Source organism: Aethalodelphis obliquidens, unplaced genomic scaffold (assembly GCF_003676395.1).
Source record: "Aethalodelphis obliquidens isolate GAN/ISIS:26980383/991018 unplaced genomic scaffold, ASM367639v1 scaffold116, whole genome shotgun sequence".
NCBI classification, from domain to species: domain Eukaryota; kingdom Metazoa; phylum Chordata; class Mammalia; order Artiodactyla; family Delphinidae; genus Aethalodelphis; species Aethalodelphis obliquidens.
The window spans coordinates 1507640-1522995 of NW_020838060.1; the positions used below are offsets into that span (position 1 = coordinate 1507640).

The 15356-nt window shown below is 45.8% G+C and overlaps 1 protein-coding gene and 1 long non-coding RNA gene across 4 annotated transcripts in view; one reads left to right on the forward strand and one right to left on the reverse strand.

Moving 5' to 3' along the window:
- Positions 1–14390, reverse strand: LOC113615345 (uncharacterized). The gene is made up of 2 exons (XR_003430973.1): positions 14280–14390; positions 1–1153 (listed from the first exon to the last, which is right to left on the reverse strand). It is a non-coding gene; the product is annotated as an uncharacterized LOC113615345 (long non-coding RNA).
- Positions 14219–15356, forward strand: part of CGN (cingulin) — a 23144-nt gene continuing 22006 nt past the window's right edge. For 2 of the 3 annotated variants that reach the window (XM_027097596.1, XM_027097599.1), the window contains exon 1: positions 14867–14980. The gene's annotated coding sequence lies outside the window, so the exon portion shown is untranslated. Of the gene's footprint in view, positions 14471–14866; positions 14981–15356 lie in introns of those variants that run through there. The other variant, XM_027097598.1, reaches the window with a different exon arrangement.

Here is a 15356-nt window from a genome sequence, read left to right on the forward strand (position 1 = left end):
GTTACCTTTTTTATATGTAGTAGCAGGTATGTGTCAATCCTAATCTTCCAATTTATCCCCTCCCCCATCTTTACCACTTTTAAGCATAAGGTTCAGTGGTAACAAACACATTCATCACATTGAGCAACCGTCACCACCATCCATCCCTGTGAACACTTTTCATCTTCTAAAATGGAAACTATACCCATTAAACAGTAACTCTTCATTTCCTCATTCCCTGCCCCTGGCAACCACCAGTATATTCTTTTAAAATATATCTGGACAACCTATGTTTTCACCAATTGATCAAAAGGCAAATTGGATGTCTGTGTTAATGGCATAATAAAAACCTCAAATATAAGAATACTACCACAATCAATTTAGAAATCCTTAACATTGGTGTCAATATGTGGCGAATCTACTTTTTGTATGTGGCTGCAAAGAGGTACAGCTAGACGTCAACTGTGATGCTCATTCACTGGTGGTTAACCTTTCATGTCCCTAAACCTTTCTGTACCATCTTGTTTTCACTGAGACCAATCTACTTTTTATTTGCTTTAAAATATTTTATTGGAATCCTTTGGGTAAGATGAAGTAAAGGCCACCTAATTGATTTTGGTCCCCAAATTTCTAGGCAGTCCCCTCCCTCCACCCCAGGAGATTGACAGCTGCTCACGCGGGTTAATACAGGAAAGACGTGAAGTTCCAAGGATCTGTCCAACACCAGGTAGAGAACATCCTTTGTGTCAGCAAAATTCACAGTACCCAGGTAGAAGGCATGCTACTCTCCACTTCTTGTCACTCTCCACTTCTTGTCACAGCTTGTTGATGAAGTGGCAGGTACCATTACCTGGGCATCGCAGCTATCCCAACAGCACTTCTCCAAGAGGAAAATTCCAAACTTTAGGCCTTCATCCACCAGACTATCCCTGAATCTCTGTGAAGGGGCACTGCCCCTGCTGGGCTTCCAAAGCTCTCACGCTTTATTCAAAAATAACACACTGGTGAACGTCTTAAACCCCTTTGAGGCGCTGCGGACCCTCCTTCGAGAATCAGGGGCCTGTATGCCGGCAGCTGTGCAAAGATGGCGCAGGCGGTCGCCTTCCTCTTGGAAGGTTGCACAACTGCCGCCAGGCGGATCCCAAAGCCACCATCTTCCCCATTCACGAGTTCACTGCACAAAGACAGAAAACAGAATCTTAAATGTAAATTTTTTTTGATCACAGAGTTTGGAATATATATATATATATATATATATACACACACACATACACACACATATACACAGGTTTATATATATATATATTTTTTTAATTTTTTCAATTGCATATATAAATTTATCTAATTTATCTTTACAATCAAAGAAAAATTTATTTTGAAATAAAATAATTATTTGGGGGGAAAACAAAGGTCAACCCAGGGAGATGAGATACAAAGAGGGTCATTGTAAGATTTCCAGCCACATCTCAGGATAAACTAGCTACTCCCTCTCCTCGGGTGAAAACTGAAGAGGAAAAAGTCTTTGGTTAGCTGGGGTGAGAATGTTGTGTTCCTTTTATAAACTTTTTATAATTCTTTATTTAGCTCTCCTTGAGTCCATGGTCTCTTTGTAACCTTCAATCTATAGAAAACCCTCCCTTTCACAGCCTGGAGAGAAAGATGGCTTTTTCCTAGGGAAGCCAGTTGCTCTGCCATTCTGCTGGTGCCAAGGGTCCCATTTCTTCATCCTCCTGATACACTACAGAACTTGAGAGACACCAGTACAACTTACCGAATAGAGGGATCTGGGACCTGGTTTCCCTGCCCCCAGGACTCAGTGGTGAACCAAATCCTAGCTGAGGCCAGTTTACTTTAAACTTTTCTGAAGAGGTTTTGAAAATCATTTCCAAAGGAATGAAATTTAATTGGGTAAGGACTGAAATTACTCCCACTTTGGGCTCTGCCATCACATTGCAGCCTTAGGGCTTTTATGCCAGACAATATGCATGAAACAGTGCTGGGTGCTGTTCTTAATCTTCAAGAGAAAGGGTTGGTTCTTGATCTTGACTTGAAATTCAGAAAGCCTAGAGAATAAAATCCCTGGGGTGGGGGGTCACAAATCCATATTTACTTTGTGAGTTGGAACTGGTCTGCTTAATAAAGCTCATTCATAAGTGAGGATGGTAAAAGTCAACACACTTCCTGAACTAACAGGCCCCAAATTCACCAAAAATATCCAAAGGACTCCAAGGGGAACAGAGCCAAGTGTGCTAGTAATTGCCTTATAATCCTTCAGGCTTTAGCTCCAAAGCCAGTTCCTCAGAGGGAGTTCTCTTGGTCAGACCACTCTCCAAACCTTGTCACCATCATGATGCCCTTTTAAAACTGACTTCAGGGGACTTCCCTGGTGGTGCAGTGGTTACGAATCCACCTGCCAATGCAGGGGACATGGGTTCGATCCCTGGTCTGGGAACATCCCACATGCCACGGAGCAACTAAACCCGTGTGCCACAACTACTGAGCCTGTGCTCTAGAGCCTGCGCCACAACTACTGAGCCTGCGCGCCATAACTACTGAAGCCCAATACTCTAGGGCCCGTGTGCCGCAACTACTGAGCCCGTATGCTGCAACTACTGAAGCCCATGCACCTAGAGCCTGTGCTCTGCAACAAGAGAAGCCCCTGCTCGCCGCAACTAGAGAAAGCCCACACACAGCAACGAAGACCCAACACAGCCAAAAATAAATAAACAAATAAAATAAATAAATAAAATTGACTTCATAGCACTTATTAGCATTTTATCAATTAATTTACCTGTTTATTTTCTGTCTCTCCTACACTGGAAGAGAATCTCCATGGGAGCAGGGATCTCACCTCCTGTGTTCATCACTCTATTACCACAATAATGTAGAATAATGGCTTCCCCCAAACGGCCACCTCCTAATTCTAGGAACTCCTGAATATGTTACCTCATGTCATAAAAGGGACTTTGCAGATCTGATTAAGTTAAGGATGGGGACTTAAAAGTGGGGAGAGTAGCCTGGATTATCCAGGTGGGCCCAACGTAATCATGAGGGTCTTTATAAGAGGGAAGGAGGATCAGTGTCAGAGAAGGAGATATGACAACAGCAACAGCAGTCAGAAAGTGGGAGAGAGATTGGAAGATGTTGTGCTGCTGGCTTTGAAGATGGAGGAAGGGGCCACAAGCCAAGGAATGTAGACAGCTTCTAGAAGCTGGAAAAGACAGGAGAATAGAGTCTCTCCTAGCCTCTAGAAGGAACGCAGCCCTGTGACAACTGATTTTAGGATTTCTGATCTCCAGAACTGTAAGGTGATAAATTTGTGCTGTTTTAAGCCACTAAATTTGCACTAATTTGTTACAGCAGCCATAGAAAACTAATACAAATGGTACCTGATGCATAGCAGATGCTCAACAAACATTTATTGATTGACGAGCTTCCTTATATCTGAGACCCCAGCCTACAATAAAAACAATACTTTGCAACTTCATAGTGTTGTACAATAGCAAAATGAGATCATAATCCTAATCTCATTTTATTTTCACAATTATTATCCTTATATTACAGACAAGGAAAATAAAACTCAGTTGTCAATTTCCCATAGAGGCAGAAGGTAGATTCAGAACCAATATCCTTATTTTCTCCTTATTTTTGTGTAATGTATAAACAATGTTAACAGTAAAGGACAGGTGAAAAAAATTTTCATTCACAATCCTTTTACTCTAATAGATCAACTAGTTTTATTTTTCTATGTCTTCTTCCAGGTCTCATCTATGTAAACGTAAAAAATCTTTGTAATTATAGTATGTGTTACATATATACGTAGTTTTCATTTTTCTGGTTAATATTATTTTACTGCCTGGGTGTGTTGGTTTGGGTCTTTTGGGAAACAGCTGCTGAGACAAAGATAACAATATAAGAAGTTCATTGGGGGTAACACCTGTAAAAGATAAAGAGAGAGGAAGCAGGATTGGGCGTGGAGAGCCCCAAGTCATGATGCAGCTCTGACGGTCTCAGCCAGCCCAACACGGAGATCTGGGAAAAAGATAGCCAGTTAGACGAGCAGAAATGGCCAGTCCTGGTACCCACATCAGGCTCATTCATTGGCTGGGGGCTGTCTGGGGAAAGTATGGTCTCAACTGGAATATAATAGTGAATCCTGAAGGTGTTGCAACTGGAAGCTGTGAGATCACTGCATTCTGGTAGGTGAACAGAAATAGTTTTCTGAAGGGGATCCAAGTGGGGCACCTCCACAGCTGCTACAGTCCACACCTTGTGTCACATGGATTCACTTCTCCATACATATTGAGTAAGTGTTCCCTGGACCTCTTCTCAGGAGAAACTCAGGTGAGGGAGGTTAGTGGAATAATGTACAGCTCCATTGCTGCAGTTGGTCTCGGGGCTGCAACTGGTGCTCATTGTTTCCTTCCTCCATTCTAAATCCCCTTTGCCCTCGGCCTTCACCTCTACTGGTCTCAGTGGCTTATCCAGTGGTGCAGCCCAAACACTGATTCCTGAAGGGTCTGAGGTAACTTCTTAGGTCAGGGTTGCTACACTTGTCCATTCATGGTCACAACTAGGCAAGGGAGTACCAAGAGGTGCCCAGGTGGGTCACGGCGCACATTCCTCCCTGCCCCAACTGGGTAACTGAAGGAAGTCTACCTCTTCCCTGATCAGAGCCAATGACCCTTGACCACATGGTAATTTCTTGCCTGCTGCTCTCTGTATACAAGGAGTCCAAAGTGCCCAGGTGGCAGCCACTGCATGAAACTCAGTGTTACCCTTGTGGAAAGAATATATCCTTTGGGGGATTAGAACTTCAAACCCTGCAGAGCCCAGAGTTGCAGGAATAGGAAGCACAAAGTCCCCAGTGGGTCACTGAGAATGATGGTAAGTAGGTGCTATTGTCTGAATGCTTGTGTCCCTCCAAAATTCATATGTTGAAATCCTAATGCCCAATATGATGGTGTTAGGAGGTGGAGCCTCTGTGAGGTGATTAGGTCCTCAGAGAGAGCCCTCATGAATGGGATTAGTGTCCTTATTAAATAGGTCCAAGAGAGACCCCTCCCTGCTTCTGCCATGTGAGGACACAGTGAAAAGACAAACATCTAAGAACCAGGAAGCCCTTACCAAATACCAAGATGCTGTACTTCCCAGCCTCCAGAACCATGAGAAATAAATGTTTGTTGTTTTTTACCTACCTGATATGTGGCATTTTGTTGTAACAGCACGAGCTAAGACTGTGGGGCTACTCCTTTCCTGCTCCAGGCCCCACTCAGCGCTGGCACGTTTTTTTTGTCACCTAGTATGTGGGCCAGAGCAGTATTCCTAGCGTGGAAAGTATTGCCTTCACAAGCTGAAGAGGCCTCCCAGGTCTGTGATCCTTTCTTTGTGGTAAAGGATGGAAGATGAAGTAGTTTGTCTTTTATTTTGGAAGGGATGTCCTGGCATGTCTCTTAAACACTGGACTCTTAAGAACTTTACTGATGTAAGAAAGACTTTACTGATATAAGACTTGACTTCAGTCTTACTGATGTAAGACTAACTGATGTAATTTACTGATGTAAGAATTTCTGGGTGCCCAGGCCTGCAGCAGGGAGAGGGAGAAGGAGGGGCAGGGGGCAGGCACTGGAAGGTGCTTCCTACAAAAGTGTTTGTTGAAGCCTTTTGCTAAATCATGCATCCTGTTCAAAATGGAGAAAAATTGTTTTAAAAGCTCGACCTCGGGACTTCCCTCGTGGTCCAGTGTTTAAGAATCCGGCTTCCAATGCAGGGGACGCGGGTTCGATCCCAGGTTGGGGAACTAAGATCCTACATGCCGCAGGGCAACTAAGCCCGTGCACCACAAACTACTGAGCCCATGCACACTGGAGCCTGCACGCCACAACTAAAGAGAAGCCCATGCGCCAATGAAGACCCCGCACTGTAACGAAAGATCCCGTATGCCGAAACTAAGACCCAAAGGAGGCAAAAACAAAATAAATAAATAAAATTAAAAAAAAAAGAAAAACTCCACCTAAGGGCCTTCCTTAAAAGAGAAGATTCCAGGACTTCCCTGGTGGCACAGTGGTTAAGAATCCGCCTGCCAATGCAGGGGACATGGGTTCAATCCCTGGTCTGGGAAGATCCCACATGCCGCAGAGCATCTAAGCCCGTGTGCCACAACTACTGACCCTGTGCTCTAGAGACCACGAGCCACAACTACTGAGCCCGGGTGCCACAACTACAGAGCCTGCGCTCTAGAGCCTGCAAGCCACAACTACTGTGCCACGACTACTGAAGTCCATGTGCCTAGAGCCCATGCTCCGCAACAAGAGAAGCCACTGCAATGAGAAGCCCGTGCACCGCAACGAAGATTAGCCCCTGCTCGATGCAACTAAAGAAAGCCCGCGCACAGTAATGAAGACCCAATGCAGCCAAAAATAAATAAATTAAATAAATAAATAAATAAATTTTAAAAAAGAGAGAGAAGATTCCAATCCTCTCTGTAGACAATGTAATGCACTCTTGGTTGATATGCAGAAGTTTCTAAAAGACAAACTGACTTCGGTAATTGCTCTAAAAAAATCTTTACAGCAAGCAAACAGAGTTTGGATCTAACTATTCTTTTGAGTTCACATCTGAGACCTGCCTAAATTTAAAATAAACTATATGTTTTCTGTGTGAAAAAAAAAAAGAACTTCTGTAGGGATTATCTTCCACACTCTGGAGTGTGTGTGTCTTTTTTTTTTTTTTTTTTAAAGTTTCACTTAATATACAATTGAATTTTACTTTTATTATTATTTTTTTAAATTTTTGGCTGTGTTGGGTCTTCGTTTCTGTGCGAGGGCTTTCTCTAGTTGTGGCAAGTGGGGGCCACTCTTCATCGCGGTGCGCAGGCCTCTCACTATCGTGGCCTCTCTTGTTGCGGAGCACAGGCTCCAGACGCTCAGGCTCAGTAGTTGTGGCTCATGGGCCTAGTTCCTCCGCGGCATGTGGGATCCTCCCAGACCAGGGCCCAAACCCGTGTCCCCTGCATTAAGCAGGCAGATTCTCAACCACTGCGCCACCAGGGAAGCCCAGTGTGTGTCTTACCTAGGCTTTTAGTGTGCTAGCTCCTGTTGCTCATCCTGACTGATCAGCATGATGTCATCAATGTAACGGACCAGAGGGATGTTGTGCAGGATGTCCACACGGTACAGACTGCTTCTGACTAGGTAGGGTGGATCCACTGGAAGCTGGACTTTGGCTAGGACTCTACTTATCACCCGACTCTCACAGGCTCCCACTCCAACAGAGGGGTGAGAATGACACTTTGGGTCTCCAGGTGTCAATGTCAACTTAGAGTCTGTGTCCAACAGTCCTCAAAATGCCTGGGTGTTCTCTCCTATATCTACAGTTACTTGAGGAAATAGTCCTAAGTCCCTTTTTGGAAAGACTACAGTATATACTTACTGTGCTGTTGCCAGTCTTGGAGACATGGCCACCTCTTTAATCAAAGAAATCTTGGTCTGGAAACTGACTGAGGTTGGGGAACTAGACAAGGGACCATGATTTTTTACTGGGACCTCCATCCTGAGGTTTCTGCTCATCTATTTTTGCTTTCTTTTCATATATGCAGCAATACCCTTGTTTTGACTGCCCATCTATTTTGCCCCTAGGGATGCCATGTTCTATCACTCATCTACACAACTCTTTGTGTCAAGCTCCTGGGCTGTCCCTCTGACCTTGCCAGTCATTAGGATCATTAATAACCCCCAGGCTTCTGGCAGTTAAATGCTGCCACTTGGCCTCTATCGCTGTTGCTATAGAAGAGCCAAACTGTGACAGCATCTCCTCTTGTTAGCTCTGGCTTGCAGAAGAAAGCCAACACTGAGCTTCTTAGTAATGCTGGTACTCCTCTTACCAGCACATTCCTGATGGCACTGGTAAATGGGGTTGTTCTAGACCTTCCATGGAACATCCTGTGGTAGGGTTTCTGGCCTCTTATAATTGACTCTAGCATGGCCACTTCACTGAGCCATTTAATCCTTTCTCCCTCCCAACTGCTGTGGCAATTCAGGCAATTGAACTTCACTCAGCAAAAGTTATCACATCCTCCAGGTTTCTAGGAGCCACACAGGCAGGTCCTTACAAGGAAGTTAAATTCTATTCCAGGGGAGGGGATCCCAGTCAATAAACTCTTCCTTATTCAGTCTTGTATTTCAGCCCCTTAATTAAGCATCATCAAAAACCCAATCCCAGGGGCTTCCCTGGTGGCACAGTGGTTAAGAATTCGCCTACCAATGCAGGGGACACGGGTTCGAGCCCTGGTCCAGGAAAATCCCACATGCCGCGGAGCAACTAAGCCCGTGCACCACAATTACTGAGCCTGTGCTCTAGAGCCCACGAGTCACAACTACTGAGCCCACACACCACAACTACTGAAGCCCGCGTGCCTACAGCCCGTGCTCCGCAACAAGAGAAGCCACTGCAATGAGAAGCCTGCACGCTGCCACAAAGAGTAGCCCCCGCTCGCCGCAACTAGAGAAAGCCTGAGCGCAGCAAGGAGGACCCAACGAGGCCAAAAAAAAAAAAACTCAACCCCATAGATACTCCCCAACTCTTACCAGTTCATATTGGTCAGTTCTTGCAGCTACTTTGGGGTATGTCCTTTTCTTCCCTTATCAAGACCAGCATGTTCTTACTGGACTATGCTGTCACTTAACCCTAATTAAGATCCTGGCAGTCAGGAGAGGAGGTGGAAGCAAATTCTGAGGGGGAGAGCCCTCTGCAGTGTCTTCACACATGGAGGGAGTGCTAGCTCCTAACAGGAAAGGGTGGGCCCCCTTCTAAGGCTCTGAGGTGCTCAGAAGAGTGTAGGGAGCCAAAATCTTTGGGGGCACCACCTAGATACCTCCATTCCATGTGTCAGGGTCCTGGGTTTTCCTAACCAGGATCCTGACCTTGATTACAGGTCTGCCTCCTGGAACTCTCAAGTCTTGAGTTTGGTCTTCAGCTTTTTTTTTCCCCCTCTCCCATTGTTATAAGGGCCTCTTTGTAACCCATCAAAGAAGCTCTCTGGCCTTCACAGTCAATTTTCAATGTTTGGTAACTGCTCTCAGCTTTTCATTATCTCTTGGCAGGACTCAATGCAACTTAGTAAGTCAGCTAATTCCATTGTCCTTGTATCCGCTGCTATCCCTCCACCTACCACATATGTCCGAATTGTTGCACCATAGGAATATTTTCCCACTTCACCATCAGTGAAAGTTTTAGCAAATGCGCCATCACCTTGTCCCAGTGACTATCTGTACCCCACATACTATCCAGGAGGGGTTCTTATTGCCAGCCAGGCAATGAGTAATGCAGTTCCCAAACCCCATCTTACTGCCAGCCTTCTCAGACCACTCCTGGAGCCAACTGAGTCAGTTCAGGTGGTCTGGCAAGCAGATGCTGAGACAAAATTAGGAGTGCAAGAGATTTATTGGGTAGCAATGCCTATGAAAGATCAAGGGGAAGGAAGCAGGAATGGGTAAGTAAAGCGTTTGGATAGTAATACAAAATTGGGCAAGGAGAATCTCAAGTCATGATGCAGACAGATCCTCCCAAGTTGCAGCTGACCCAGTGAAAAGTTCCAGAGCAAACAGGGTCCTCTAGAGGAGTCCAACAGTGGGCAGAAATGGCCAAGCCCTAATGTCCACATGGTGCCTAGTCATAGGCTGATAGCTGCTCAGTGAGAGTGGGGCCTCAGTGAGAGTGGGGTCTCTAACACTGTAACAAATCCCAAAGGTGATGTAGCTGGAGGCTGACAGCTAACAGCACTCTGGCAGTTGAATGCCAGTGTCTTTTTTTTTTTTAATTAATTAATTTATTTTTGGCTGTGTTGGGTCTTCGCAGCTGCCCACGGGCTTTCCCTAGTTGCTGTGAGCGGGGGCTACTCTTCGTTGTGGTGTGTGGGCTTCTCATTGCAGTGGCTTCTCTTGTAGAGCATGGGCTCTAGGCACGTGGGTTTCTAGTTGTGGCACGCGGGCTCAGTAGTTGTGGCGCATGGGCTTAGTCGCTCCGTAGCGTGTGGGATCTTCCCGGACCAGGGCTCAAACCTGTGTTCCCTGCACTGGCAGGCAGATTCTCAACCACTGAGCCACCAGGGAAGTCCCCAGAGTCCTTCTTAAAGGGAGAGCTGAGCTACATATCTCTGTGGCTGCCATATCAGGTATTTTCTCTTCGAGTCCAGTGCTATTTCCATATATCATCTTGCCTCTGTATTTGAAACATGAACTTTGAGAAACAGTCAGATAAAGAACCTAAGTAAATCAGAGTGGGACTCTGCTGAAATTCTTTGCCACAATGGACTGTGAGAGAATGTGGGGCTTCGGGAATGTGTGCATAGGTTTAAGCTGCCTAGTTTCTGCCTCCTTCACGGATGAGGAAAGGAAAGTGGGGTGTGAGGTACAATCAGCTCTTGTTTGGCTGTGTGGAGGAAAGCTGGCTGTCTCCTCAGAATGGCAATTTACCAACTCAGGAAAAGAAATTATTCAGAAGGAATCTGTCCCTTTTAATTACCACTGGAATTGGAAGTACGTAGCCTTCTTGCTCTTTTTTCCTTTTAAATAATACTCATATTTTGAATGTATGCTGGAGACTGAACATGATGGAATTTAGTTGCTCAGAGCATTAGAGGTGGGGCAGCTGGGATCTATCAAAGGGTTAAAGGGTATAGGGTCACCTGAGGAGCTGGGAGAGGAGTCTTTCCCTTGTCAGGAGTGACTCTGATTAGGCTGAAAATGTTGCTTGGAATTCTTTGTCCCAAATAGTTATCTTGTGTCAGATGTGGTTACACTTACTCATGTTTCTAACTGATAATAAAAAGAGGAGCTGGAAGACAGAACGTGACTTCTGCCCCCAAAGAAGCCAAAGGAAACAATATAATTATGGAATCTGCAATCATCTTTTTTTTTTTTAATTTTTAGTTTTGGCCACATTGCGTGGCTTGTGGGATCTTAGTTCCCTGACCAGGAATCGAACTCAGGCCCTCAGCAGTGAAAGTGCAGAGTCCTAACCACTAGACTGCCAGGGAATTCCCATCATCTCCTTAATTTCTCAGAAGAAACTGAGTTCCAGAGATTTTAGGAAACTTGGCTAGGATTACAGCTTTCTCAGAAGTAAAATTAGAATATAGGTCTCAACTCCTGACTCAGTGCTCTACCTCAGTGATGTTCACTCATAAAGTCTCTTGTGGAAAGAGTGGAGGACGTGGGTCAGAAAAAATGAAAGATCATTTGGGGACTTAGAGATCCTGAACCCAAAGATTGGAAGAGTATATCAAGCGAGTATATAACGTGACCATTTCTTATTATCTTCCCTAACAACACCCATAATAAAAATTTTACTCAACCAGGAAAAGCCCCAAGCATTAGTATAATTACAGGTTGTTACTGCTGTTGAAGAGCAGAGTATTTGTAATGGAATTTGTAAAGAAATGGTGAGTAATGTGCTAAAAGGACATCAGGGTGACTGGTCCCTTTCTTTTCCCTCCCTTGGTCACCACTCTAGCGTAGGACTTGCCACCTCAATCAAGCCTTGCCATTGCATTTATCATCCCAACCTAGATTAACCTTCTGAAGTACTGCCACTTTCTTGTTCAAAAACCTTCAATAGCTCTCTATGACCTACCAATAAAGTCCACATTCCTTATCCTGATATTCAAGGCCTTGTAAAATTTATCCCAGAATCTACCTTTCCAGTCTATTTCTCAATCCTCACCTGTCCCTGTGCTCAGCCTGTAGGATCTCCTTCTAGTTCCAAAATAAACATTGTGCTTTCCTGCCCCAAGGCCCTTCCCCCCACCTCTCCCCTTCACCTACCTGTTTTTTCAAGGTCCACATTAGATACCACCCCATTCTAGTTGGAAGGAAGACTTTTCAGTACTATTTCATTTGTGCCATTCATTGGGCACTTTTCATATCCTTCTTTAGGCTCATAGGTAACTCCAACAGCTTCAAAACTTGTTTACACAGTCTCCGGCCCTCAGAATCACTCTTATTTTTGGCAGGTCCATCTATGTGGTGAACTAAAGTTACCTGACTCAACTTTCTCAACTCCCCACTCCTTCATACCTGGTCTTCCAATTTAAGTTCTAGAACACAAAATTTACCTTTTCTTCTGTGTCAGGCTTTGAGTGCTCGATCGCTCGCACTCTCTCTCTCTCTCTCTCTCTCTCTCGTACTTCTTGAATCTTGCTCACTCTTCTCGCTTATCCTCAAAATACAACCAAGTCTCTCTTTCCTGAAAACAAAACCAAACCAACATACAACTTCCCCTTTCTTTCACCCTGTTTTTCTTTAAGTCAAGGTACCTTTTCTCCTCTTTTCTTGGTATACTCCTGTTACTGCAGTTTGACCTAAGGGTCTGCCACGCTGTTGAAACTGACATCTGGAAGATCAACCATAACTTCTAAATGCCAAATTCCAGTCTCTTCTACTTGAACACGTCCCTTCTATGGACTTTTTCATCTACCTCTCTGACTACTCCATCACTGGCTTTTGTTTTTCTTCCTCTGTCCCATACTTTTCAAGGTTTGTTCTTTGGTCCTCTTTAGAAACTTCCACTTCTGTGGGGATGATTCTTAGATCTGTCTCTAGCCCTAGCTTCTCTTCTATGCTTCATTTCCAGTTGTTTGCTAGACTTGTGTGTGTGTGTGCGTGTGTGTCCCACCTACTTCTCCAAGATGGCAAGTTCCAAAGTTAATTTATTTTATTCTTCCTCTTCCAGGCTATCCCCAAATCTCTTCTGTCTCCTGTCCTTTCACTCTCAGCCAGTGGCATCACCCCCTTTCAGTTATTTGTTTATCTTTAATTACTCTTCCTGTGTAGCTTCCTGCTGCTCCATTTAGGAACTGGCCACAGAATAATAGGTGATCTCTGAGACGATTTCAGTAGAGTTTTTAGTGGTAGTGGTGATAGTCTTGGAGAACTCAGGAAAGAATTGCAGGATAAGAATTTGGCTCCAAATTCACTGCTTTCAATGAAGCTGTCTCCAATTTACTTAGAACATTCTCTCCTACACCATTTCACAAAAGTAAAATTACTCTCTTGAGTACGTATCAATGTAATTCATTTCTTCTTTCTGGATACTATATTTCGCTCTAATTTTCTATCTTTGCTATATTTATAAACTGGTCAATTTTGCCAAATTGTTACATTTCTTAAGGAGACAGACCACAAACTCTGGAAAAGGCATTGGTGTCATCTTTGCCATCTGTACCTGATGATAGTGTCTCTCTCAGATTGAGTACTTCCTCGAGGGACAGATGATGATGACTGTGACTCAGAAGTCTCCTGGTTTTTTCTTGTAATCTGTGTTCATAGTGCAGGGATGGGGTGTCTCCTTTGCCACTCTAACTTTGTATTTACTACAAATACACGAAATATACTAATTATTGAGGTGTTAACTTAGGAGAGTTTAGGAGTTTCCACTTTTCCAATATTTGGGTCAATTAAACAATCTCAAATTTCAAAAGAAAAAAAACACTCTTCAAAAACCACCCCAGTGGGCTGGAGATAACGTAGTCCTGGAGAGACATTTCCTTTTCCGATCCCCCCTGTTCCTCACTCCACCGCCCGCTGTTCCTCCCTGGGGCATGGGTAGGTTTGATGGCTCAGATCCCTACATAAAGCTTCCCTTGGAATGCTGAGACTTTGCGTCCCAGCCTAGGAACTGGGAGGTGGACTTTAATCTCCAGGACCTACATCTAGCCTTCGAAGTTTGGGGGGAGGGGAAGGAAATGAGCTCCCGAGAAAGCACTAGACTGTCAGCAGCATGTAAGAGTCCTCTTCAACCCTAAATAGGTACACAATAAATATCTGTTGAATAAATGAGAACATCAGAACCCAACAACGTAAACTAAGTCAATCTCTTTTTTACATACCTCAACGATTAAAATCTAGGAAGTCAGCTTTACCGCTGTTTACACCTAGTAGATTAGCAGAGTGCCTGCAGTTTGCTGAGCACCCCTGACTCTACTCTTCAGGGCACTGGGATCAATTTCCCCACTTCTTGAAAGGCTAAACCCCAAAATGGATTTATAATCTGGGGTTGAGACCTCCTTCTGTTTAGAATGAGTCATTCCCGTTCCCTGTAAACTCACCCCGCCCCTTCCCATTCATTCATTCAACAAATATTTATTAAGCGCCTAACATATGCCGATCCCTTTGCAGGCGTTTGGGATAAACCAGAGAAAAAAACAAGAGCTCTTTGCCCTGGTAGAACTTAGCGTAGGGCAAGAGACAAACGACGACTATGAATTTTAGATTAAATTATATGATTTGGAAATTGATACATACTACCGAGAAAAAGGTGCCAGGCTGAATGATTTGTGGAGGCCAGGAGACAGGGGTGGAGAATCCAAGATTGGGATCCAGCTCAGGTTGGGGAAAAGGGAGACGGAGCTGAAGTGGAGGAGGTGCTGACGTCGGGGGACCGGGAAGATATTTTCCGCAGAATGCGACGGAAGAGTATTCTGGCTTATGCGGAGGTAGGTGAAGAGCAGAAAGGAGTCTGGACAGAGATTCCCGTCGAGAAGCCGGCAGGCGGGGGACTCTTCTGCCGCTGAGGAGAGAAGATGCTCTGGCTGGAGGATCCTGGTCCAGGGGCCGGGCGGGGGCCGTCAAGGGCGGCCAACCACTAAGTCCCCAAAATGGCCTCCCGATGCCCCTCGCAGCCCCACCCCCGCCCCCGCACTCCACCGCTCGCCGGCCCACGTGACCCGACCGGCCCCTCCCGCCCACCCGGGCTAGCGACCCCGGGTCCGGGTCCCTGCGGCGGTGGCCCCGCCCCTCGCGGGAAACGGACCAACCGAGGAAGGGTAAGGCGGGGCGGGTGGTGACGGCCAATGGAGGTGGAGCTCCGGAGGGGAGTAACAGGTTGGTGGGAGGGGGAGAAAGAAGGAGGGAGCGCCGAGGGACAGAGGGGGAGGGCCCGGGAGCCGCGCGTGCAGCTCTACCCGAGCCCGAGCCCGAGCCCGGGAACGCCGAGCCCGGCTGGGGTGAGTGAACCGGGCGGGCGCAAGGGCACCTGAGAGGCAGGCGAGCCCTCAGGTGTACCCCTGAGGGGCGGGAGTCCAGGCGATCAGAGATACCCAGGGCACAGGTGCTGAGTTGGCGAGAGGAGGAGGGGAGGTCAAGTTAGGGTGGGAGTAGTGATTAAGAGCTGGCTCCTACTCTAAGATGCCACACGCAGGTGCCTGGGAAGGTGCCAGGTGAGGGGCACCTGAGGCTAAGGCTATTCCCAGGGCATGGAAGCGTTTCAGGGCCCATATATCTCTGGAGGTCAGACGCCAGTCCCCGGGGCAGAGTTTCTCTTGGAGACCGGAATGGTGGGGGGAAGGAGTCAGTCTCAGTTGGGCAAAGGGAACTGCTGCC